We start from the raw sequence: 26,380 nt of genomic DNA on the forward strand, positions 1-26,380 counted from the left end.
TCTGCTTGCAGATCTGTGACTTTGCCTAAGACTTTTTTTCTTTCCCCTCCTGTTCCTAGGCAATTGCTGTAGCTGTCAGCACATTACCAGGTACCTAGGGCAGTAGCTAGCATCTCAGACAGCTTCTTAATGAAAGACCCATGCTGATCCTTCCATTTATGCATTAGATCATTGACTGATCTAGGACTCACTCTAGACCTGCCAGGTACAGCAATGTTATTTTAATCCGTTCCCAGAAATGAGCATTCACAGTGCAAGAGCCCTCTAACATGGTGCACACTGCACCACTTTTTCCAAACATACAGCAGCATCCTAAATTACTAAGTTTATAAATGTAGGTTTCTGAGGAAAGGTATTACAACAAATATAACCTTTCAGCAGAACCATGGTATCCACTCGCAAACAATCAGGGAGCACACAGGAAGATGCATATGTAAAAGATAATTTCAGTCTTTTATTCAAGAGTGGATAAATCCCAGGACTGCCTTCTAAAATAGGGTTAAATTCAGCTTTAAAGGCATAACTTTGCACCAGCATCACTCTTATCAAAAAAACCCCATTTATATTTTCATTATAAAGTTTAAATTCATTTGATTGATAGCTAATTACAATGCCTGTGGTACAAGAAGAAAGGACACTACAACTGTGTATTTATTTTCATCTGGATGAGCATAGGGGAGGATTGTTCCAGACTGCTGAATGCATGTCAGACTGGACAAGTTTGGTGTATCAAGCCAATGCTTGTGTGTGTGTGGTTGCGGGTGGGTCAGGCCTTGCTTCTGCTGAGCCAGGGCCCTGCCCCCAGACCCCCCAGCCTAGGAGAGCTGTCAATCAATCAATCAATCAATCACACATCAGGGGCAGTGCTGACCCAGCTTCTGACTGGCCAAGTGACCAGAAGTCCCACCTGAGGGACAGGCCCATGAAGGGCCAAATGTTTAAAAGGGGTTGAGTGTGAAGTAGCCATTCATCTAGACCCTGCCTTCTCCTGGTGTTTCTAACTCATGCTGGAACCCTAGGAGTTGGTAGCCGTGTGTGTGTTTTTCTGTACCTTTTCTGTCTTTCTCTCTCTTCTCCTAATTCTCTTTTTCATTGAACATTTTTGAGTAACTTAGTATTTTATGGGTTTAAGGGCTTCTAAGTTGAATGGGCTAAGTAAATGCTAAATTAATGCTAAGTAATGTTAAAATAAGTGCTTTATATTGAATTTGGTGTTGTATTTAGTCCTTTGCTAAAGTTTTCTTAATTTGCTATATTTTTGCTAGAAAACTTTTGTGTGATGTTTAGCTCTTGAGAAAATCTGGTTGGTATTTCTTCTTTGCGTCTACCCAAAGCAAAAGAACCTTGGTTTAGCCCATACATTAAGTGTCCAGGGTGTAACAATGTGCAACATATTTACAGGTCTTTCTTCAAATCAAAAATAAGTATTTTTTTGTGTGTGTTTTTTTCCTTCTTTCCATTGTGGATGTAGTTCACTACTAATGTAAAAGAAAACGATTTTTCTACAAATATAAGCCAATAACTATGCCTTCCAGGAAATGTTCATTAGGGATTTACTCTATTTTTATATTTCAGTTTTGTGTGTATATAAGTGCATAATATTCACCTGTGTACTTTTCTGCCTTCATTTCTTTATATCTGACTTTGAAGAAACTTTTTTTTTACTTATTTCTTTTGAACTATGTTCATCCTCTGTCATAACAGTTGATTGTCCCAACTCCATGTGATAGTTTCTGTGTATGGCTCCTATACATCAGTAATGTAAGGAAATGTTCTCGTTTGTTTAATGGCTTTCTGCATTCCTCAGTGATTTCACTTGTATATGGTGAAAGTTTTTCCCCACTGGTATTAGCAGTATTAGCACTGGCTCTTAAACTAATCTGTAACTGAACTGAAACTGTGACCTATCTTCCTTGGACACTTTGCAATGTTTTTGTCATTCTTTAATATTAAGCAGATCGCAAATCTCTGTAAAGTTGCAGAAATAAAAATTATGCTTTTGTGGAGGCAGCTGATCACTGATTTCAGTGACCTCAAGATTTCACACAGTTTTTTTAATGCTAGGGCTTGAAATCACACCTCAGCTGTAAACATTCATATTTCCTCAATGGGTTGAAAATGAAGTGCTGAGATAGCAACATTTTATGGCTTCACAAATGCTCTCAATGGATCTTAAAATTTGCCTTTTGGCTGGGCGAATATAAAAACTACATCAAATTCAAAAGAGGGAGCCTATAGTTCTTTGAACCAGAACTTTACTTTGACAAAAATAACAAGCACACTGGGACTCATAACAGATTTTAACACTGAGGTTTAAATAATATTCAGATTTTTAGGTATACATGTGTATTTTACCTAGTCAAGCAAAGCCATATGTATATCTATCTGACTGTAAGCATGGTGGTCTGACCTCAGCTGGTGGCCAACTCCTTGTTACTGCTGTTCCCGCAAGACAGACAGGGATAGGGGAGAGAGTATACAGGGAGTAAGACAGACAAGGTAAACAGGTCCAAAAAAAAAAAATTTTAAAAAACCCACCTCCCTAGACAACAAGACAAACCCCCCAAACAAACAAAACTTATACAAAAACTACAACAACAAAATAAAAACAAAACCAGGAACAAACAAACAAACCCACACACAGAAAGAGAGAAAGCAACCTGCCAGCAATGGCAGTGTCAGGACTAAAATTCACTTGCCAGTATTTCTCAAAGCACAACTCTGATGAACACTAATCCCAGGGAAGCAAATTTAAAAACATATATGTAAAAATGTATAAGGTGTGGTATATAATGAATGAAGTGACATTATCTAATAAGTATTGAGATTCAAGCAGTTTTGCAGAAAAATGTCTCCAGTGGCTGTTCTCATTTAATTGGTACCCTGTCCCCAGTGTTTTGTCTATAAATCATGGGCTGATCACCTGCCCAGGTACATTTTTAAGGGTACTTATCAGAGCTACTTTCAAATTGTTGCAAATTTCTTCCTTGAGTTTTTTCTTTCCCTTTTGGAACATAAAACAAATGACCAATTAGTTTCCTATTCTGGAGAAAAAAAAAAAATCTGAGAACCTCTGTGCCACCTGCCTGAAGCAAATTTGCACTGTTGAGTTATATCAGTGGATTTTAAACGTAAAGTAATGGCATACCCTTGACCGCAGCAGCATGAATGGCTCAGCTAGAATTGTAAATGATTTTTGTATGCTGCTAGTAAGACATGTCAGTATATCACACTGTGAAAAACGAACGTGAATTTGTGACAAACTTGCTGCTGCTGTCAATCAAGGATGGTTTTGTGTTACAATGAAGGCACAATTTGGATGTGTCATACTGTTCTGAAAATGCTAGGTGGAATATAAAATACTGGGCAGAAATGGAAAATGATCAATTAGCAATATTGCTTGAAACCATTAAATAAACATCAGCAAATTGAGGAAATCTGTAAGGATGACTTTCATCACAGTTTATAGTTAGTGTTTATGGATTGAGATAAAATGACAGGTAATGTAGTAAATTTATATAATGCCATTTATTAAGGTTCTCATTTTCATATTGTCTGAATAGCATATCATAAGTCTCATTAGCTATTTTACACTCTCAGATTTTTATTTAGAACAAAAATGTAAGTTTTAACTTAATTATGCATCCATGAATCATGGCATGCAACATTTCTGAAGGATTCCTTTAGTGCAGAAGGACCACTACAGGATCTACACATCATTTGAAAGGTTTTGTGGAGTGTCACTGCTATGATATTAAAGGGGGCAAGTCATGCCTGAACTATGGTTGATAGAGACATAGCCTGGTAAAAAATTCTTTAAGTATCTCATAACATTCCATCATTCAGGAATAGTTGAGGACAGATGTTTTCCATCCAACTGATAGTATTTTCACACTGCTTTCATTAAGCTGTCATTTTAAAAACTGCTTCAATTCGAGACCCCTTCCTGCTTTGTTAGTCTTAATGTATCCCTCTGCACCTGGTATGACAGGAAAGGTTGCCTTTGTTGTTGTGTATAAATTTACTAGAAATTAGAGCAGACTCACAGACACAATTACCTACACTAAGTCTGAATGTAATCATGCAGTACCAACAGGTTTGGGCAAGAACAGTCTTAAGAATTTACACTTACTTATAGTCTAATCTGAAAAGCTTTATAATGTAGTAAGGCATTGTGAATTCAAACATTTATGCAACTTTGATTTGAAGGAATCGGTAACTTTAATTTACTAATGCTGTAAAACACATTGTTCACTGAGCACAGAAAAGGGATGCTTCAGCTTATCCTGAACAGACATAATATAAGATTCAAAAGCAACAGTGATTTACAAAGTACAGAAAATAAATGTATATAATTAAACCAAATAAACCTTTAGAAAGTTTAGGAAGGTGCAGACACTTGGGTCTCAAAGTTTGAAAAAGCTGTGGATGTAAATTTTTCTTCCAGAAATTCCATTTTGTTTTTCTTGGTCTCAGACATCTTCTGTTCTTGTAAAAAGCAGCACTGAGGAGCTATAAACTTATAAGGGCAATAAAATATGTTTCATAAGAAAAGAGTGTTTTCAGAACTTGTGCTACAAAACAAGAAATGGGAAATTGCATCATATACATTCAGAACAGCAACAGCAACAACAAAAGAAATGTCTTACTTCTTGTTCATGAAAATGTAGAATAACTTGAAGTAAATCACAAAGTTTTGACAGGTTTAGAAGTGTCTCCTTACATCCCTGAGATCAGAACACAGCTTAAAGTTTCATTCCTTGTTGGAAATCAGAGCTGCCCACTCATGCATACCTACATGTGAACAAGGATGAGAATGGGATGGCATTACCTTCCTTCTTACAGTCACACTGAAGCAGGGCTGTTGGAGAAACTGGGCACCTGGTCTCTCTCTCTAGATATGTTTCCAGCAGAGAGCCACATGCTGTACCTTGATTGTGATGCTACCAGGTCACATCCTGCAGCAAATGTCTGATCTGCAGGATAAGGTAACCTTAGTCCAGCAGCAGAAAAGTGCAGAGGACTGTGCAGTTCCCTAATATATGTCAATAAATTTATATGCATCCAGCTGTTTTTAAAACTGTCTATGGATAACTGCGGAGGGGCTGGGTGAGGCAAGATGGGGGCAGGAGAGGAGGGAGGGGGAAAAAAGCAAAAAAGGAAATTAAAAAAGTTTAACAGGAAACATTTCCTTTTATATCTGGCTTCTATTCCTATAAAAAAAAAGGTGAACGAATACCAAGGATCCAAACCTAGTCCCAACTAACTTGATAAGCACTTTTTTTGTGCTACAAGGAGTGATGACCACAGTATCCTGTCTCATATGAGTATTCTGGGGATGTATGGATTTTAAGAAGCGCCAGATACTTTGATAATGAGGAATCAAAATTTTAAAAATATAATAAAATTCAGGCTGTTGATGAGAAAAGGACTTCCTGAAAATGGTCTCCTAGTTTTCACTGGAAGTATAAGAAATGTACTTAAATAATTGACCTGTCTTTGCTTATTCATTTGAAGAAACTATAAACCTGCCAGATAGCAGAAGCACTAACTGCGGGTTTTGATTTGTTGGATGTTAAGGTTCTTTTTGTTAATATTTTTGTCTAAAGCACTTGTTACTTTTCACAATTTAACTGCAATGGGCCTTAACATCAGTGTTGTTACCTGTGTAGAGAGCTGATTAAAGGGTGATAGCTCACTTTACTATCAGTTGTACACCATTCCACTAGGTCATTTCCCCACCCTGTTTGCCACAGATTGAAAAAAAGACTTGAGAACAGACTTACAAGATGAAAATCAATTCTGAGTGTTTATCTATTACATTAATTTGCTTAAGGCCAGCATCTGCTTCACTCTTGAGAAGTATGATCTGCTGGAACTCTTCTCCCATGTGTAGCCTGAACAAATTAATATTCTTGGGCTCAAAAATTTGAACAGTCTTGCACAGACTTCATAAATACTTTCCATGTCTGTGCATTCATAGCAAATGTAATATTGCATTGCACATTATTCCAACAAATACTTACCCACAGAATAATTTTAAAAAAGGTTTTGCAGTAGCTTAGCAACCAGTAAAATCCTCTAATATCCATGCAGAGAGTATTTATTAAATCTTCTCCTGTAGAATTACATGAAAACTCTTTAATACAAAAAGAAACAAAACCTGATTTTAAACCTTCTTAATGAGACTAAACATTAATTGAATTTCTCCCGTCTTTGAGTGAATAGAATGTGTAATTATTGATTGTCATGTATTCTTTCCAGGAGTGCTTTAGTGTGATTTTTAATACATATCTCTATTTTACAATTAATTTTTGTCATTTTTCTCCTCTTTTAAAGTTAAAATTCTTTCATACAATCCAATTTTACAGAAAGTTTTTACATTCTGTCTTTATTCCCACTTCAGTATTTTTATCAATATTTTTACCTTTTCTTTGAACACATTCAATTACACTATATGGGGCTTACTTAATACCATATCTTTTATGTTGCAGCAGAGAGACTTTAATATATGAGGTTCTAAAGCTTAATAATTTCTTTCACACAGCATTTCTTTCATTCCATGTAACATAAGTTTCACTGATGGCCATAATTTGAAAACCAAGTTATTGTCTCCTTTCTTCACATCCACAATTATTTCAGAGTTCCACAATGTAATATTCCATTATTTGGATTAAATGAAGTAACATTAATTTCTCACCTCACAGTTCATCTGTATGTGATGATTCACACACTGATTAGTTACACTAGGCACAAGCATCTGAAATAAGAAAAAACTGCTTTTCAATTTATGATTTTTGCTTTTCCTTAGAACTTTAATAAAATTTTGAACAGGATTAATTTGTTCTGTGTGTGCTGCATTTATGTCCCTTAGTCTGTCACTGGCACACAGCTGACTTGCAGCTTCCATGTTGCAGAAAATACAGGTCAGGTTATTCATACAAATTTGTCCAATTATGAGTGTTTACCCTCATCTTATTTGACATACGATGACTGAGAAAAACTTTATTGTCCTTTACACAGATGTGCAAATAAAAATGGCTCAAATGATCCAGTTTGCAGTAGAAGTAAAATGAAGGTCTAAGTATTCTGAGATGAGCTTTAAAGAAGGAGGGGCTGAAAAAACATACCTCAGTAATATTCTGAATGGCTGAGATGTGTATTCTTTTCACTGCATTAACTGTTGTGAATCTGCTTTGCTGAGAGTAAAGCTCTGTTCAGACCTCTTGTCAGCATTTTAGGACAGCACACTTTTTATGGACCTGCTCGTGCCTCATCATAATGTCACACTGCTGCTGCCATTCAAGACTTGCATGTCATGTTGACACCTCAGCTGCACCTTTTAAACTATTTTGGAAGGAAATGGGGCTTCACATACCTTTGAGATGTTTATGCCCCCCACCCAGTGTACTACAGAAAAGTCAGCCTAAGTCGGAAGTCGAAGAGCAAAGTGTAGCTGACTAAAAGTTGTGGCACTGGGAGAGGATCCTCATGAGGGTGTAGAGTTTGGACCTTATATTCTGTGAAGAGTATAAAGAGAAATATGTTCCATTTGAAACACTGACACTGCTTCTTTCAGTCTTGTCCCTGTATTTCTAGAAAGAAAACCACATAAGGCAATTTGAATTAAAGTAGAAATGTTTTTCAATACAATAAAATATGCAACTCAGTAGCAATTACAAGCACTTTGGTGGTACAGAAAAATTTAAGGTGGGACAAACTTAGACCTGGTTTTCAGCATGTGACTGAGGCTAAAATGCTTAGTGAGTTCCTATGTTTTGTATATTCATTCACTTTAGTTTCCAGCAGACTTTGAATAAATTGCCAAATTTCACTTCTCATTTATATGCCTCTCCTAATAGGATTCAGCAAATAATCAATTGGGATAACTAAATCAAAGCTGATTCAAGGCATGTACAAATTCCCATTTTACATTTACATAACCACAGTTGGTTTTGTATTGTTTATCTATTAATTCTGTTGTTGCATCAGTCATCCCTGTGAAGCCCAGGTAACTTGCTTAGTTGCATGTGTTGAACTGGGTGATTCTTTTTTAAAGCTTTAAATGATATGAAGGAAATGTTTTCTGTGTGTATTGTTTAAGACAGAAAAAAATGTCCTTTCTTACCAGGTCCTAGTAGCTGAAATGGATTAAAGTGTCCCATTTATTATTAATTCAATTAGTGGTCACCATTCAGGGAAAGGCTGATAGGTGCTTCTTGAATAAACATCTGCCTTAAACATTAGTCTTTATTTAGCTGTATGCTATCAGTTTTCTCTTTTGCTTCACAGTTGTGCTGACTTCTCTGTAACAGCCCACTGTGGTTTAAAATGGTATTCTGAATTTATTGCTTCCACCAAAATCCTCCAAACCAAGCACCACTCACTCACACACTCCTTCTTCCCTCTCCCTCCCCTTTGCGGCAAGTTGAGTGAGAACTGGAGGCCCGAAAGGTGAGGATCATGGGTTGAGATATGAACAATTTACTGGAAACAGCAATAAGGTAAGAAAATGAACAGTAAGAGCAACAATACTAATTACAAAAGTGTACTAGAGAGAGGCAAGTGATTCCCATGCAAAACACCCACCATGGAGCCTGACCTGACCAGCAGCACCCTACCCTGACCCATAAGAGAGATCTTACTGCAGTGACTCTAAGTTTTGCAGTACTGTTATCTACAGTTGAACAGAGACAAAGAAAAAAAATCTTCAATCTTCCCATCCAGAAAACAGGCTTACTATGACCTTCATGTTAACAATCCTTATGGCAGTGCTATTTTTATCTTAACTTGCAAGGGTTTTGCAGAGAACATAAATAAATGCATAGCAATTAAAAATCAAGTCCTAACAGCAGTTAACTCAGATTGTCACATAAAATGCAGGAATCCTAGCTGAGGGTTACCTGTAGGAGCCAGATGATTTGTGGATAGGTGGACACTTCAGGTAGCATTTTGTTAAAAGCTGGTATTAAAGGTTGAGTCCAAGCACTAATCCCAGTGCCAATACTGTAACTGATTGGCAGAATTTAGCCATAGAAAGTGGATTTCTTTAATTTCATCTAACTAAAACTAGAGACTATGTCATCAATTACTTAAGACTAAGACTGAGAGTCCAGGAAGTCCTTAACTATTTAATGATTTTCAGTTTACTGACATTTGCTAATTGTGCAGGTAAAATATTTAGGTAAAACAGAATGTAAATGGTTCAGATCAGGGTAAAGATACTAATAAAAATATTTAATTAAACATTAGTATGGTTCACAAATACATTTACAAAGATCTGAGGATCCAATGTTTGCTCTCAGATAAACTGAGTCAAAGGCAAAACCTTCTTAAGTGTCCAATTTGCATCCAAAACAAGATGAATTGAAAGACAGATGCTCAGACATGCTTGAACTACATCCAAATTAACCTCATCAGATCAAAGGAAGAGAAAGTGTCATAACTGGTTTCTAAAATAATGCATCTTTAGAAAGGAGACAAACCTTTACCTTTTCAAATGATTCTGCAACTTCCTAAATACTCTGGGAAAGCAGAAGAAATGTATCTACAAGATACACAAATTAAAGAACACAATATTTTAACATCCTTTGAAAAGAAGAAAAATACAGTTCTGTAACTTTTCAGAAAGAGGATACAACAATGTTTTGATGCTTATGGGTGTAAACAGGTACTTTCTGGATGTGTGTTTCCCTCTCATTTTAACCATTTCATTAGAAACTTGTGTCAGTCAGTTTGCATATCTGATATTTCCTTTTGAAAGATAACTCTGCTTTGCCTTTTCTGTAAGAGCAGCCCTGTTAAGTGGCTGTTTTCACACTCCTGAAACCACCAGAAAACAGTAGCCTACAAGAAAACATTGCCTGAAACCATCCAACAGCTTGTCCCAGAAGCTAGCAGGACAGGATTAATGGAACACTTTTCCACCGGTGGTATATTCCCCATAGCCAGGAGAAATAATGTGAGAGAAAGATTACCATTTTCTTCCTTTCTGTTTGAGATAACTCTTAATCCTGTTTGAATCATTGGAAACTGGGAGGTTTACAAAGGCTGAGAATCTGGTGGTCAAAGTCACTGTCAGATATCTTGCTATCAGCATGACAGTGTTAAACCACACTAAGAATAAACTGTTATTCCTGTTAGCTTTTAATTTAAATGGTGCACTCTGTTTCACCTAAAAAAATAAAGGGGGAAGAAAGCACCAGTTTTGATGCACAACATCTGGGATTTGTAGTAGGCTAAGTTATACAAGTAATGGATTAAAGTTGCCCTGGTTTCAACTGGGATAGAGTTAATTTCTTCTCAGTACCTGATCCAATGCTGGTTTTGCATTGGGTATGAGCATAGTGTTGATAACACACTGATGTCTCAGTTGTTCCTAAGTAGCGTTTATTCTAAGTTGTCATGGGTTAGCAATCCTGGAAGTGATGTTCTTGCAAAGAAGTGCTTACAGCTTCCTCTGTGACTTGACAGAACCTATCAGCTGGCTAGTTTGAATATGGACAATTTTTTAAGCCACTTAAAATTTTCACTGCCTCTGTGGTCCACATTTAAGAATGGACAAAGCCCGGGGGACCTCTGTCTTGTTTCCGGTGCTGGGACAGGTAACTGCAGGGCCTGTACAGGGCCCGGCGGGCCCAGGCCAGGGCTGGGCCGGGCCACGGCCATCCTGGAGCTGTGCGGCCCTGTTCCACCTGCGGCCCCCCACAGCACTGTAATGTGCAGACGGAGCGGCCCGGCTTCCCCCTCTCCAGTGCAGCCAAGGAATTCAGCTGAAGCTGCCCCGCTGCCCGGCAAAGATCATGTGACCAACAGCGATAAGCAAAATTCCAGCTGCAAGGCCTAGATGAGATTAACCCTTTTAGTGCTGTGAAGAGCTGAAAACCTGAGGGAGAAGAAAGAGGAGATGCTTAAAGCTGAAAATCTGTTGTAAAGCTATGATAATATCAGAGAACCCGTTGTAATTTCATGAAAGCATGGGGGGTGGAGCGTTCAGACTTTACTTGTGAGCTAAAGCACCTATGCTAAAATAAGCAAATGCTGAAGCAGCTGTAATTTGATGAGAAGTTTGAACAGGGAGAAATGGAAGCGATGAGGACTCTTGCTCCAAATTGGAAGGAGAAGACCTCAGTTCCTTGAGATGCTCCCAGAGATAGTCCTAGAGATGATGAGGACCCTTTTTCTCCCAGGGAAGGGGGAGGGCCTCTATTCTCAGAGATGAAAATGCTCCCGGAGATGGGTGAAGAGAACTTTTATTTCTGAACGGCTCAACCTTAAAAATATACCCCAGTAGCTCAAGATTGGACCCTCGAAAGCAGTTGTGGGAAAAGCTGCAAGTCATGGGAGGGGGACTCCCACATGATGCGAGCAGAGAACCAACCCCAGCGCCTTTCTCATTGTTATAATGTCTCCATAGTATGAGCAAGAGAGACTCCTCTTCCTAAATGAACTGAACAAGGTTATTATGGAAGTGGTAAACTGACTGAACATCTCAAGGGTTGTCTTTTTACACTGTCAGCGGGAGAAGGGAGAAAGGTGGGGGGAGGAGAAGTGTTCTGGAGGTGTGGTATGATTCCCTCCCCCCCCTTCTTTTAGGTCTATTAATAAACTTCTTTATATTCTTTCAAGTTTTGTGCCTGCTTTGCTTTTCTCCTAATTCTTATCTCACAGAAGGTAAACAGTAATGAGTATTTTGGACCAAACCACTACATATGTCAAGGACTTTTTCAGTCTCTCCTGCTTTGCCATGAGAAAGTACACAAAAAATGCTGGGAGCAGGAAAGGCTGGAACAGGTGACCTGAATAGGCCAGAGAGATATTCCACACTAGAGAATGTCATGCCCAGCATATAAACTGGGGGAGTTAACCAGATTATTATTTATTTATTAAATAATACTTTTAATAATAGTTACTTATTTACACAGAATGGGGAGGACTTTGATCAGGATTCAAGGATGGGAATTGGCCTTGGTCAGCAGGTGGTAAGCAATTTTATTGTGCATCTCTGTTTTTTCTTTGGGTTGTATAAATGACAATGATTTCACTTTGTTTCAATTATTAAACTGTTCTTAACTTAAAAGTTTCTTCTTTGATTCTCCTCACCAATCCCTTGGGGAAGGAGGAGGAAAATGTGCTAGTGGCTTAGTTGCCAGCTGGCCTTAAATCACAACAAAGGTAAAATATGTACTCTTCTGACACAACTGCATTTTTAAAAAAATTATTAATTTTTATTATTTTATATTAATGTATAAATTCATTTATATTAATGAAATATCTGTAGAATTTCAGAAATTCTAAGTTATGTGAGGGGTTGTCTCTTGTTTACTTTTTTTTTGGTATGTTTGTTTTTTGTGCCTTTTTTCTTTTATGTGCAGTGATTCTACAGGTTTCTCTTTATATTAATAACCGTGGATAGATTTTATATTTTTTATATTAAAAAATTCCTTCTCTCACAAGTTCCCTTTTACCATAAAGTTTGATATGAAATAATTGAATAAAGATACAGTTGAGGATGTAATTTTTTTATTGTCCTTTAGTTTAAGAAAAAGAAGAGTGACATGTAAAGAGAACAGTCCTTTGACACTATTATGGTAGAGAAAAATGAAAAATAACTTCTAAAATATTCATTTAGGCCTGAATAGTGTAGCATAATGATAACCACTAAGCACATAGTTTTACAAGATTAGTTAGAACCTGTGATTCAGGGTAAGGCAAATTTTGATCTGAGACTGAAACATTAGATTTTTATTTGACATGCAGTATGCACAGTTATGTTGTTTCATAATACTAATATTTTTCCTCAGGATTGATATGATACCCTTCTATTTAGAATAAATAAAAGTCATTGGACAGAAACATATGTTTATAAATATGTTTAATGATTCTTTTTCTATGGAATGAAAAAAAAAAACCAAGAGAGCTTCTACACTTTCTCTTTCAAAATACCTGTGGGTAAAAGAAGAAAAAACTGTTGTATGTTTATTATTTGATTTACTATTAACTATCTGAGTTTTATAAGAGAAGAATTTGTAATTCCACACATGCAGGCATCATGTAAAAGGAACTTGGGTTCTTAAAGGATCAAATCCAAAGAATAAATCTTACATTGCAGACAGCCTGTTCAGGTAGCATTTGCATAACTGGGCTTTACACACTTGAGTTAGCACTAACTGAATTCAGTGGATGCTGACTGTGAGATAGGTCCAAAGTGTTGCAGATTTTCAGTTTGTGTGACTATATTTCCATTATTTTCAATTGGAAGTTTATGGGAATAAGGACTACAAAAGTAACTTCTTAGGAATTCATGTTTTAGACAGAACATTAAACCAAGATGTATTAAATACTGCAGGTGGATAAATGCTTAAAATACTATGCTTGTAATAAATCAGGTTTTAAGATCAAATCAATGTTTAGTCATTATATCAGAGCAGATGATGCCAGTATCTTTTTATGCAGGTTTTGACTGTTGAGAGTTTAATAAATTAGCCTTTCATTTTTTCATATGTCTCTTTTCTCTATATATTTGTAGTCATGTTGACAATACTGTTTGAAATGCATGGTGAGGAACCCCAATTGTTCTGTTTTCATACATCCCCTACTCTTTAGAACCATTTCTCTAGGAAGGATATACACAGAAAAAAGGAACACTGAATCAGATCAAGATCAACTCCACTTGTGGCAAGAATAAACCTGCAATATGTATCCATATATTAAGGACAATAAAAATACATTATATTCTTTACACAGTGCCCTTTTATTTGAGCTACCATCAAAAACTACTGTGGGCTACAACAGAAGTGGAAGTATGAGACAAACAACACTAATGCCTAAGATTCAGCACAGACTTAATAGTATTTAGCATGTCAAAAATTAATCTGTGCATTTTTTTAAATGCACATAGGAAAATGTAGAGTTCTTTAAGAAAATGAAGTCAGCTCCATAGAATTGAGCTGAAGATGAACTAGAGGTTAGTAACTATATTCTGGTTTCAGTATATTGCACTATTTGAGGTTTTTTTAACTTAAGACCTGTGAAAAGGCTTACTTGAATTTAAAAAAACAAATGCATGGGAGAGAGAAAAAGTTTGTAAGTTACAAAATATATCATAAAATCATCTCTACTAGCAACAATAAGACTTACCAGGTTGGTTGTCAGATGCTTGAACTGCAGTTAACTTAATTTTCATGAGAACTTATGCTTTTCTCAAGACCTTGAAGAGCTATTTTCATCTGTAAGGGTGGAATTAATCACCTGGTGTGGAGTCAACTAGTCTCACACATAGAACTGAGGGGGTTTTTTATTTCATATTGGTAAAAAGATGGGTTTTATGTGGTAACTCTACAAAGCTAGTGCGCCGATTCTTAAAACTTTACACTATTTATACATTTTAGCAAACAAAAGAACCATGTTTCCTTGGCAGCATGTTACCACTCTCTGGACACATTGTTAAGTGTCCCTGTGGAGATATGAGTATGAACAACAAAATGTAGCTGCTTTTGAAAGTGGCAATTGGTTTCCCCCTTGCCAAGGCCTTGCTGCACCTGCAGATAGGGTGCACAAAATCCCCTGCTTTGTAAAACTGCTGGAAACATGGAAAGTATCATTCATATGCTGAGGGAGGCAGAAATGGGAGATCAATGGACAACAGGACTAATAGGAATAATTAAAGTGATATCTTGAAATGTGTCCTGAGAATGAGAATTTATTGTCTATGTTTAGTTCCACATACATCAATTGTATTTGGAAAATGTAAATACAGGAGTGGACTTTTTGTTTTCAAAGCCTGTGCTGTGTTTTCTGTCTAATCCACTACATCTTTCCCCAGAACATTTTTTTTGGTAATCTCTATCAATGTCTTCCACTTACAAATATTACTTTACTGGGGAGATAGCAACATCCGTGTACAAGGTTTTTCCCTGCTTATCCAGACACCAGTGAGGTTCTCTGCTGGATGTCAGGGCTGGGAAACATATTTCACCATATTTAACCCTATTTTCTCGCAAAGTCTTTGATCATTTGGTTTCAAGTTGCTGTCTTCCTTTCAGGGCTTTCATTACACTTGGTCTCCCATATGAAGACCTATTTAAATATTAGAAGTCTGAAATCCTTAGCTGAGATTGCTTGTAAATTATTCTAATTAATTCAGAGAACTAGAATGTCACAAGTAGTCCTAAGTTCCTTAATTTCCTAATAATCATCATCTTGTAAGCTCAGTTTTAGCTTTTTCCTTTCTGTTGAAACACACAGCTGTTGCATTCTGATTTGTGGACTGTGTCTTAAACAAAAACAAAGCAAAAAACCAAATAAAATCTGGATTGCGTTTAGGATTAATCTTTCCCTAGACTTTTACCAAAGATACAATTGATTCTTTCAGGTTTTCTTGACAGGGGTTCTATGCTTCTGGCCTGAAGCCATCCTAGTTGTGACCAGAAGCAAGTATTTCATGTTTTGTGATTTATAATATGCAATGCTTACATCAACTCTGCAGGGCTTTCTGCCTTCAGTCAGGTTATATCACCTGTAAAGAGAAACTTTACTGCACAAAGCCAAAATTTGTTCAGAGCAGTGCTGAACAGCTTCTCATATAAGACTTGTAATAGAAAAACTGTCAGGTTTGGTTTTGCTATGTAGTGTTCTGATAAAGGCAGTGGAATGAAAGAGAGAGAGAGAGAGGCAGTGTGGGGGGAGGGGAGAGGAGAGAGTGAGTTGTGGTTTGGTTTTGGTTTCTTTTGTCCTAGGAGATTGAACACTAAATTGCTCGACTAAGAGCTGAAAGATAGGAAATGTTTAATGCTTTAGTCCTGAGTCCCAGATAGGTCATCTAATGCAAGGTGAAAGCATGTCACCAAATTTGGGAACGTTGTGTTTTGACATTAGATGGTGTGTGAAGCTTCGGTTAAGGGCAATATTCACAGAAGACCTTAATGAAATCTGGAGTGAGGTCTGAGGCTTCCTTCTTTATGAATGGGAGTGACTATTCAGGTAAGTGTTCTCACTGAGAGTAATCAGATTTCTTCCTCATTTCTGTTCACTTCTGTGGTTTATAACTGACATTAGCTCTTTGTGGATTTGCAAAATATTTGGTACATCTGATTTGTAATTTATGAATGTATTTTAAGAACATTATCAAAACTCATTTTGATTTGGATTGCAGAATTAAACCTCTATTACTATACATGTTTAATTCAGAAATAAGTCAGCAGGTAACTTTGAAATGTTAGGAAAAAAGTTAAATGAACACTCTAGTCAATCTTTTGCCTTTGATATGGAATATAAAGAGGTGATCTAACTCTTTTTAACCCTAGGCTTGTTTTCTGAAATGTACTCCATTCAGGCATTCCTCTGAAAGCCACATAAAGCTGGTTGCTAATGTGAAATAAATGGCTTGAAATTTTAATTCATACAAGGATTGATGTCACCAATATTTTGTGTAGTATGTGTAATTCAGTTTAATAAATATTTAACAACTTCTTCCCTTAAAAGGTTCACGCAAACATCATTTCATGCATACTTGTAGACCTGTGGATCATGACCATTAACTGTTTTTTGGAGAAAAAAAAAAAAGACACATTCAAATAAATTATTATTATTATTATCATCATCATCATCATTGTGACACAGCTTTGTATAGATTTTTAATTTCTCTGTAAGTCTGACTTTGTAAGAAATTTAGAATTGAATAGACTGTTTCAAGTGGAAGGGACTGTAGCTGGATGCTGTGGCTGGAGTGCACATGAAACAACTTAAACAATACCCTATTGTCAAAGCTACCAGTGGTCAATGGAGAAGGTATTGAAACCAGCCAGAGTCGATAATCCCAAAGTTAAACACGCGTGAGGTGAAGATGTGGCAGACCTAGCAAAGTTCCTGACAGAGGAATCAACAAGTGATAGTGCTGATAACTTATCTAAAGCTGTTGAACTGGCACAGCTGGACTGGAGACATTTGACTGTCAGTCAGTTCCTGTATCAAATAAAAGCTCAGTCCCTCTTGTTAACCATAAGGAATTCTAACACACCTTTCTCAGTGTGTGCACAGAGATTCCTCCTTTAAATTGGGTTACTCCTCAAGGATGAATGAGAGAGACTTGCCCATAGTCACTGGTATGAATGAGTAACATCAATCTCTACTTAAACACCATGAGTTCTTCCTCTGAGAATAAAGAAAGTTCACAGCTGGGGAGAGGGATTTTGGTTACAAGTTTTATTGGGCATTGATGGACCTAGGTTTTTTTAAATCAAAAATTTTATGTTGATTAATGCTTCAAGATAGCTTTAAGTTACTGCTTATAGCCCTCTAAAATAAGGAAATGCAATATTATAGCCATTCATAACTTCTGACATTAATTTTTGGAGTAAAATGCCTTGTTAAAGCTGAGAACTGGCATGTGTTTCTATTTGTCTTGCAGTAGAAAATGCAAGGATTGGATAAAGTATCTGATAAAAATTTCCTTCATGTTGATTTTTAAGTAAAATGGTAGGAGGCATGTAATGGAGCAGGAAGATGACATCTTGCAAAGGTTTGCTTTTACACTGAAGAACTAATAGGATAGGAAGAGATCTATGTTCCAGGACAATGGACTATGAGACTTTTGGTTCATGCCTTCTATATAAATGAACCCTGTCCTGTAAATATCTACCTTCTCTACACAGCTCAAATATTTGTACCAGGACCAGGAAAGAGCAACACAAAACTCTCTAACAACCTTCCCCTCCTAATCACCACATTTTCCCCCTCAACTACCTCTCCAACCCCACAAAAAAACTAAAGCTGTCTATTATTAAGAGATGATTCACTACCTCACTAACTGTCCTCAGAGGGACAGGATCGTGATAATGTTAACATGTTTTGGATAGTCTAAGGCTATAAATGGCTGCAGAGAAGGAAAAGCAGTGATCTCTTGGTTAGCGTGCAAACTTTGCTTTTTTTTCTATATTTTGCAATGAATGTGGATGGCATTACATGTGAGACAATGCAGACGGTTTCAAAGGTTTAGCAGACTTGTTTCTGTATTTTCATGCAATTGCAAAGATTGCTGATTGTAGGATTGAGTGTACTGTCATTGATCAGTCAAAGTCAGTGACCAACTTTCCTTTAGATTCAGAGGGCACATGTTGGGCAAACATGTACAAACCAACCCTTACAGTGACTGAACAATAACCTGAGTAAGTCCATGCACTTTTTCCATTCAAATCATTCTATATGGTGTGTCTAATGTCATTTTTTAAGTGGAGCTAACAATTCATTTTAATCACTGGAAGTGATATTTTAAAAACAATGTTTTGTGTTCTTATGGTCATGGAATATATATATATGTATATATTTCAAGGCTAATGTATCTGAAAAAAACAAGCCATTCCAGTGCCCTTGGTGTTATTAATTTACTGGTCATTGCCAAGAGGAAGAGAATTTGTCTTTTTCAAAATGATACTTAAAATCTAATGGCATAAGTAAAGAACTTTCATAATTATATGTAGCTGCCAATCTTTTAGTGCTCTGTTTGAACAGCTGCTTTCTAACATTATAAACTATTCTAGGTTGCTCATCTAAACCACTTCTAACCTGTGCTTCCATGAATGATTGTTACAGAGCAGATGCAGACAGAAGGGAATGCTAACTGGAGTGTGACATACAGATGTCAGTGAAAGCGCCAGATTTATCTTCCATCAGCCTCATAATGTATAAGGCTTGAATTGCAGCTTTCAAACAAAATAGTTTGGAAGGAAATTCACTGGACCTGTCTAGCACCTTGGAAAATTATTATTAGGTTGGAGGCATAGTTTTTAGAAATTGAAGGTGTAGTAGTACTTTAAATGGTTAGTTCAAGATGATATTTACAATCAAACTAAACTCAAATTTTTAGAATAGCACTTCTCAGAAAACTTTGGATATTACAGGGCTGGGCCTTTTCTGATGGATTCCTTTTAAATGTATAAGGTATTGTATTACATTAGATATTGTATTTGTTAGACCTTCTACCTTAAAATCTGAGTTAAAACTGAAATGTTAATTCATAATTGCACATTCTGTGTGGTCTGAAGGAAGACAAGAAATGACTGTGTTTTTTATGTGAATTACTAACTATATTCTAGATACAGATGGAAGATAAATATTAACTGGAAAGGGATCTGTCAGCCTACAGTGGTGGCTTTCACAATTGAACATACACACACACACACACTCTCTTGTATATATGCTTTCTTCTCACCTTTCTCTTAAGTTCCATACTTTAAGGCTTTTTTGTTGGATCAGTGGATCACTTTTGATTTGCAACATGATGAACATAGGTACAATTTCAGACATGTTTATTATCCACAAGGAATTACATTCTTGATGAGCATATGATTGGTGTTCGTGTGTCATTTCAGTAAATTTCTGTCTTTAACTCCGCTAGCACTATGAATGAGTATAATTAAAATGCACATTCTGAAGATACCTTTAAAAACATTCTGCAGAATTGTTGTTGCTATATTCTAGAGCTTTGGGTTGCAGTGGTCTAAATTGTAAACTCTTTATTTTAGGATTAATGCATAAGCACTTTGTGATGTAGGCATGTGATGAAATCTTTTTCTTGCTCTAAGAAATATTTTAATTTTTATTTTCAATTTCTTTTTTTTTTTCCCTGTGAATGTCTAAGAGGGAAACATTCCTTCTTAAGCATTGGATCTTGTTTTAATGTTTCTTAATATGTTGCCCTGTGGTAGGTATGTATCTGACATCAGGTAGAGCAACATTATTTAGAAGTGGGTTGTGGCCTTTTTGTCTTCCAACTTCTTATTATTTAAAATAGGACCTACTTTTCTTTTGCTTTCAAGGCATTTCACACACAATCAGTGCCTATATCTGTCTCCTTTCATTCACTACTGAGAAGTTGATTTGTGTCTCTGATTAATCAAGAGTGACAACACTTATTGTGACTTTTTCAAACAAGTATCTTTGGCTTTCTACTCTGCAATACTGCTTTGCTCATACATATACAAAATTTTTAGTACCTTTCTAGAAATCTTTTTTTTAAATTCACCTTTGAATAGTACCTACAAGAACTATCTTGATAGATTGCTGTGGGGCTGATCATATTTCTCATCATGTTGACCAAGTGTCAGCACTAGTTTGGGAAACTAATTTTCTTATTGTTTTCACCTACTCCATGTCTCTTGTTTTGCACTTCATGCATGAAGAAAGAATTAATTTCTTTTTTCACTCTTTAATGTGCTTAATGGAAACTATTCAGGGTCTTTCTAATGATGAATTCTTTTAAATGAAACTACAGTCCTACATCACCCTGTGGGATTCACCAAACAAAAATCAACACACAGCCTCTTAACAAAAGACCACAGAAGCTGCAATTGTTTTATAGATAAAACTGCTGCATTTAAATTATGACCCAATCAGGTTGTAAGTTTTAAATTTACGCTGCAACATGACATAATTACCTGGAAATTCATGAGATAAAATTACTATAATTTTTAATATTTGTCATAAATTTTATAATGGAAAGCATAACTTAAAAATACTTAAGATGTACATAATATTTCTATATTATGCTTTGGAAGATTCATGTAATAATTTTCTGAGCAGGTTCAGTTATTAAGGGTTGAAAGTTACTTCATTGCTCAGTGCATAAAGTTTTAAATGTTTAGCTAGAAGTAGGACCTGTGCAATTTTATTTTTAGGAAAATATACCAAATACAAAATATATATAAAAAATACACTACTGACGTGAATGCTAGTGGTTAAAGCTATTGCTTTGTATATTTTTGTATATATAAAGCCTGTACATTTTGCATGTGAAAGAATGAAGTTGGCAAGCGCCTTAACTAAAAGAAGTTGGCCTTCAAAACTGGTTTTTTTTTCTGGGCCAAAATATTCAGAGATCTGATTCTGTGTTGCCTGAAGTCAGTGAAAGATTCACAATGAAAACATCAATCTCATAATCTTAGGGCTTTTTTCCTCCATTTAACTGAATAGTATATGAAGTGCCAGTATTTTAGAAATCAAAGCTGAAACCCAGATTAGCTGTACAGAGGAAATTCATAAAATCAGACCACTAACTGAATTATTTGCTTTTTTAAACTCAGTTATGCTGCTTGATTATTTTTAAGTTCCACTTGATACATATTAACCAATACAAATTATTTTTTTTATATTACCTCAAAAGATTTTCTACCCCTCAGTCCTTTTTAAGATGGAAAGGCACCTTATTCTTTTAAATATTTTATTTGGTATCATATTTTTTTCCCCTGAAATTGTAGCTTTTGCTCTTTTTTTGGGAGGGAAGTGAGTTTTGGGGGGTTTGATTTTGTTTGTTTCTTTTTGTTTTGGGAGGATTGTTTGTTTGCTCTTTTGGTTTTGGTTTGGGTGATTTTGCCTTCTGTTTGTTCCTTTCCTTTAGTTTTGGCTGGGTTTTGTTTTCATTTGTTGGCAGTTTTTTTCTTTTTTTTTTGTTTCCCCAAAACAACGTTGACTTATGCTTACTTATTGTTTGTATGGGTGATCTAAATTGTCACATCTGACCTATGTCTTCCTGTATGATCTGAGTGTATCACTCCAGTTAACTCGGTGATTTAGTATGCTCTTACATAATTTTCATTTTAAATCCCTGTAGACTGAGTGTCTTCAAGGAAGAAAAAAGTAATGTTTTAAGCTGATCATTGACAGAAGTTTTTAAACCACTGGCACTTCTGTTTCATTAGAAAGAAACATAGGTGAATAGTGTTTAAAATTCTTCTCAACTCCCTTTGTTTGTAGGTGATTTTGCTGTCTTCATTCATTGTGCTTCATTAGTACACTAATGAAAGCACTAGTACACAAAGGATAATACTGGAGAATTGAGCATGTTCAAAGATAAACCTCACTTTTCATGTTTTTAGAAGTCTAGAGAAAGATATTGGTGGAAAGAAATCCTTTATCGTGTCAATTCTGAATCTTTCTAAAGACTCAGTATCTTTTCATCAGCCAAGGCAACCTTAACAGAGCACTGCTATCTCTGCTTGTTCTCTGAATTGCAGTCACGTGCCTCTGTTGCTTGTTCTGTGCTGGCTCTGGATTTTTGGTGTACCTACTCAAACCCTACTCAAATCAAATCACTTTTCAATAAAAGATTGATTAATTTAAAAAAAAAAAAAGTATCTATCAGCCAGATTAGCAAGGTGTATGGAAAAAAAGGGGAAAAAATGACTCCTCATTTTAACAAAAACAAGATCAGTAGGCTTGACTGCAGAGACTGCAGAACCACACCATTAAAGTGTAAACAGCCAGAATAACTACTTTTCCTGTGTCTTGTCCCAGAATAGTGTAATTGGTAACTGTGTCAAAACCCCACAGGCTGTTTTTCGGGTTTCTTTCTGTATTACAATTGGAAATGGAGAATGTAATATCTGCTAAACAGCACAGTGAAATCAAAACCCTTTTTGTTATTTTTCTATTGCTGTTGTAGTTCTATGTCAGTTTATTATATGAAGGTCTTTTGTTACTATAAAATATCAGCAAATGGGATCATCTTCATTCTTCATGAACCCTGTCATCTTTGCTTGAGTTCTTATTACAGATAATGCAATAATTTTATATGGATTACATGTTATTATTGTCCTTAGATAAACTTCTTCAAAAAGATTGCATGCCAGATGCATGTGAAAAACTGCCTATCTGTTAACAGAATTTGAGGATTTCTTTCACCTGTAAATATATGGATTGGCTTACAAAATTTCTACTACTTCAGATGTTTTCCTAATTAATAAATAGTGATAGCACACAGAAACATTCTGCAGCTTCAAATGGAAAGTAGCACACTTCCTGCAGAAAAAATCTTCAACTGGTGTGAATAGGTAAAGATTTGCGGGCTGCAAATAGAGGAGCAGGCCCTAACTAAAGGTTTTGTGCTCTTAATTGAACACAAGTTCAGATTAAACATGAAATATATACATTAATAAAAGGTATTGCTGAACATATAGTGCTGTTGTTACATCTAGTCCTAGGTTATACATAGAAGAATAGTCTTATTTCAGTAAAATTACTACTTTGAGACAAAGAATAAAAGACCCTTTTATGGGCATGACCTACAAAGTAAAACTTTAAGGTTTATACCGTTAATTTATATCCTAATGTTTGACATTGTGACTAACAGATTTAATTTTCTCCCCAATCTGTTATACAGCCAAAGGGGCAAACAGTTTTACTTATGTTTAAGCAAATCCTCTTCAATTTTAACTGCTCAGAAATAGAAGTGGAGAAACACACCAGCTTTTTCTATAGTGTTGTCACTGAAGGAGTATAACATTCTCAGCAATCTTACTAGCAAGAAGCAAAATATGTTTTTTCCTATATTCTTTGAAATATCAGTATTTCCTTAAAAAATATAACAGACAAATTCAAACAGTGGCCTTGAAAAAAGATGAAAACATTTAGCATTAGTAAAATTTGCTGATATCAAGCAAGATGGGAAAAAAATTAGCAAGTAGAAAGAATTGTATCTTCTTGCCCTGCCAGAGGGAGTAACAGTGAAATTAACCTTGAGAACTGTTTGAAGAGCATTCTTGTGAAAATGGTATGGCACAATGGCAAAGATACGTATTTGAAGATATCAACAGTCCTTAACTGATTATGACTAAATGAAATATACATTTCATTTACTGTGCTTTTGAAGTAAAATAGCATGGACCTATCCATGCTACAATTTCTTAGTGCAATTGCCATTTACTCTTATTTTTTGTACTCTAATTGAAGGATTTGTTCAGTTTTTATATTGCTTACCTCTGTTCTTAAAAGCAAAGTTTCATTCAGGCATCTAATTTGACATGTCAAAAATACAGCATCCAAATCTTAAAACTCTTGCTTCAGGCTCAGTTTTGTATAGTCATCAAGATTAAATAATTAAGTGCAGGAAAAATAAAAGTCAGATTTGTTTCATATATTTGAGAATTATAATACAATCATAAATTGTAACAATTTACTGGAAAACTACCAACCACTCTTGCCATATGTGATTATTAGAATTTGTCTTTCAGGACATGAGATTTATTAATATAATTTTATGTCAGTAGGGCATACTAACTGGAACATATTTGCTGAACACTGCTTGCTAATATTTGGTGGTTGTGACAGCTTAAATTGGAGAGACACAGATTTGATAGGCTGTTAGATAGATGAGAAAGTGGCTGGATGGTCACATCCAGGAGGTGGTCATCAGTGGCTCAGAGTCCCAATATACATCAGTGCTAAATGGTGTCCCTCAGGGGTCTGTACTGGGACAAGTGTTACTTAATATCTTCAGCAATGACAGAGACAAAGGGGTTGGGGCATTGTATCATCCAAGTTTGCAGATAATATGAAGCTGAGTGGTGCAGTTAATACTCCTGAAGGATAGGATGCCATCCAGAGGGACCTGGACAAGCTGGAGAAGTGGCCCATGGGAATCTCATTAGGTTTAACAAAGCCAAGTGTTGGTGCTGCCCTGAGTTGGGGCCACTCCCAGTGCCAAGCCAGGCTGGGGATGAACAGATCCAGAGCAGCCCTGCCCAGAAGGACTTGGGGGTGCTGGTATGAAAGGCTGAACTTCATTAGATTTCTCTCCACACATTTCTCCAGCTGATCAAGGTCCCTCTGAATGGCAGCATAGCATTTGGATGTATCCGCCAGTCCCTCCAGTTTCGTATCATCAGCAATCTTGCTGAGGGAGCATTCTATCCCTTTGTCCAGGTCATTGATAAACAAGTTGAATAAGACTGTACCATAAGACTGGTTTCTTGTCACTTAGGACATAGAGAAAGCAAGCTGACACCCGTCAGTGAAGCACTGCATGGTGACCCTAATAAAACGAAGAAGTTTGAAAACCTATTTCTTGTTTTATTCCCCCTTACAGAGATATGTGAAGAGGTCAAGATGTTACTCAATCCACAGTCCAGGAAGCATGTGCTTCTTAGTAAGGCAACACAACCTATGTCTTCAAAGGAGGAGTTCTTTATTTCCCTCAGGTCTAGCATGACTTTGCACTGTTGCAAAGCTGGACAAAAAAACCCTGTATAATCAGTTCCTGAAAATAAATACATAAAACTGTACAAGAATTTTCATATCCTTGAAGACTTACTTCCAAATCAGAAAGGCATGTAACAGTGCATGAAAACAGCCAAACTGAACTATCCTCTCAATCTTTTTCCAATTCATGCTGTCCCCTGCCTGTTTTCATAATGCAGATATAGCTTTGACTGAAAACTATCACTTTTGTGGGACTTAGTCACTTGCAGTAATATGTCTTACAGTTCAAGCCATTTTTAAGCAGGTCAGTTGAATAGTTCAGTGGTCACTGTCCTGAATTTCTAGACATTCTTCATGAGGAGAGGCTGGGAAAGAGCTGATTTTCTCAGACTACAGAAAAGAAGGCTCAGGGGGATCTTCCTGGCATATGTAAATATCTAACAAGAAGGAAGAAGATGAAGCCAGAATATTTTCAATGTCACCAAGTGTCAGTACAAGAGGCAGGGGATACACGTCGAAACACAGGTAGTTCCCTCTGAACATCAGGAATTGGTTTTTTTTTACTGTGAAGCTGGTCAAACACAGGCCTAGATTGCACAGAGACGCTGTGGATCTTCTACAGAGAAATGCAAGATGCAACTGAACCTGGGCAACCTGGTCTTGCTGATTCTCCTTGAGCAAGACAGTGGGATCCAGTGACCTAAAGAAATCCCTGCCAACCTGAATAGTTCTGGGGACATACCAGCTTCAAGGGTGAGAGGCAGTGCAGCACAAATCCATAAAAAATACTGGGCTTCTGTCTAAATACCTGTGTGCATAAATTCTGCCTACCACAGGTTTACTCCATGTCCTCACATTGAAATGCATTTTGAATAAGCTCTACTATGTGCACCTGTTCTTGGATAATAAAGAACTGCAATATAAATCTAGGGCACCCAGAGCTGATCAGAGTTCCTAGGACTTCCTTTTAGTTTGGTAGGTGACTGGTGCTAAAACACTGAGTTTGTCTTCTTCTTTAGGAAAAAAATTTGCTTTTTTTTGAAAACCTTGAAACAAAGTCTCTCTCAGTTGGACTAATGGAGAGTTGGAGAGATCTGGCCAAGGAAGGTCTCTATAGTACTAAAAAAAACCCACTTAAAAATATAATTTCTTTATTTTGTGCACTTTTACTGTTCATCATGGTTCACTTGCCCCAATATTTAAAGGCTTTGGGTGTGCAATAGAGATTAAGGGTTCGCACTCTATTGGAGTTTTTAAACAAGAAAGACAGATTCAAAAGAAAGAAAAAACAGGAAAAATAAAACCAAAACCAAACAAAATAAATTTTAAAAAATGAATAGCCACATTTTGCTGGGGAAATATGCCAAGATCATTATTTCAAAGAAATAAACAGAACTCATATATACACTGT

General features: G+C 36.3%; 2 long non-coding RNA genes across 3 annotated transcripts in view; one reads left to right on the forward strand and one right to left on the reverse strand.

Annotated features, from left to right (window-relative positions):
* Positions 1-2,618: 2,618 nt before the first annotated feature.
* LOC125320586 lies at positions 2,619-14,396 on the reverse strand. Of its 2 annotated transcripts, none has more exons than XR_007201206.1 (4): positions 14,140-14,396; positions 6,701-6,760; positions 6,027-6,118; positions 2,619-4,794 (listed from the first exon to the last, which is right to left on the reverse strand). It is a non-coding gene; the product is annotated as an uncharacterized LOC125320586 (long non-coding RNA). The 2 variants fall into 2 exon arrangements; XR_007201205.1 differs by having other exon boundaries at positions 2,619-4,976.
* The window catches only part of LOC125320585, a 46,218-nt gene continuing 31,948 nt past the window's right edge, over positions 12,111-26,380 (forward strand). Inside the window, exons 1-2 of the long non-coding RNA XR_007201204.1 lie at positions 12,111-12,174; positions 15,877-15,981. This is a non-coding gene — a long non-coding RNA (uncharacterized LOC125320585). The remainder of the gene's footprint in view (positions 12,175-15,876; positions 15,982-26,380) is intronic.

This window comes from Corvus hawaiiensis, chromosome Z (genome assembly GCF_020740725.1).
Source record: "Corvus hawaiiensis isolate bCorHaw1 chromosome Z, bCorHaw1.pri.cur, whole genome shotgun sequence".
NCBI lineage: Eukaryota > Metazoa > Chordata > Aves > Passeriformes > Corvidae > Corvus > Corvus hawaiiensis.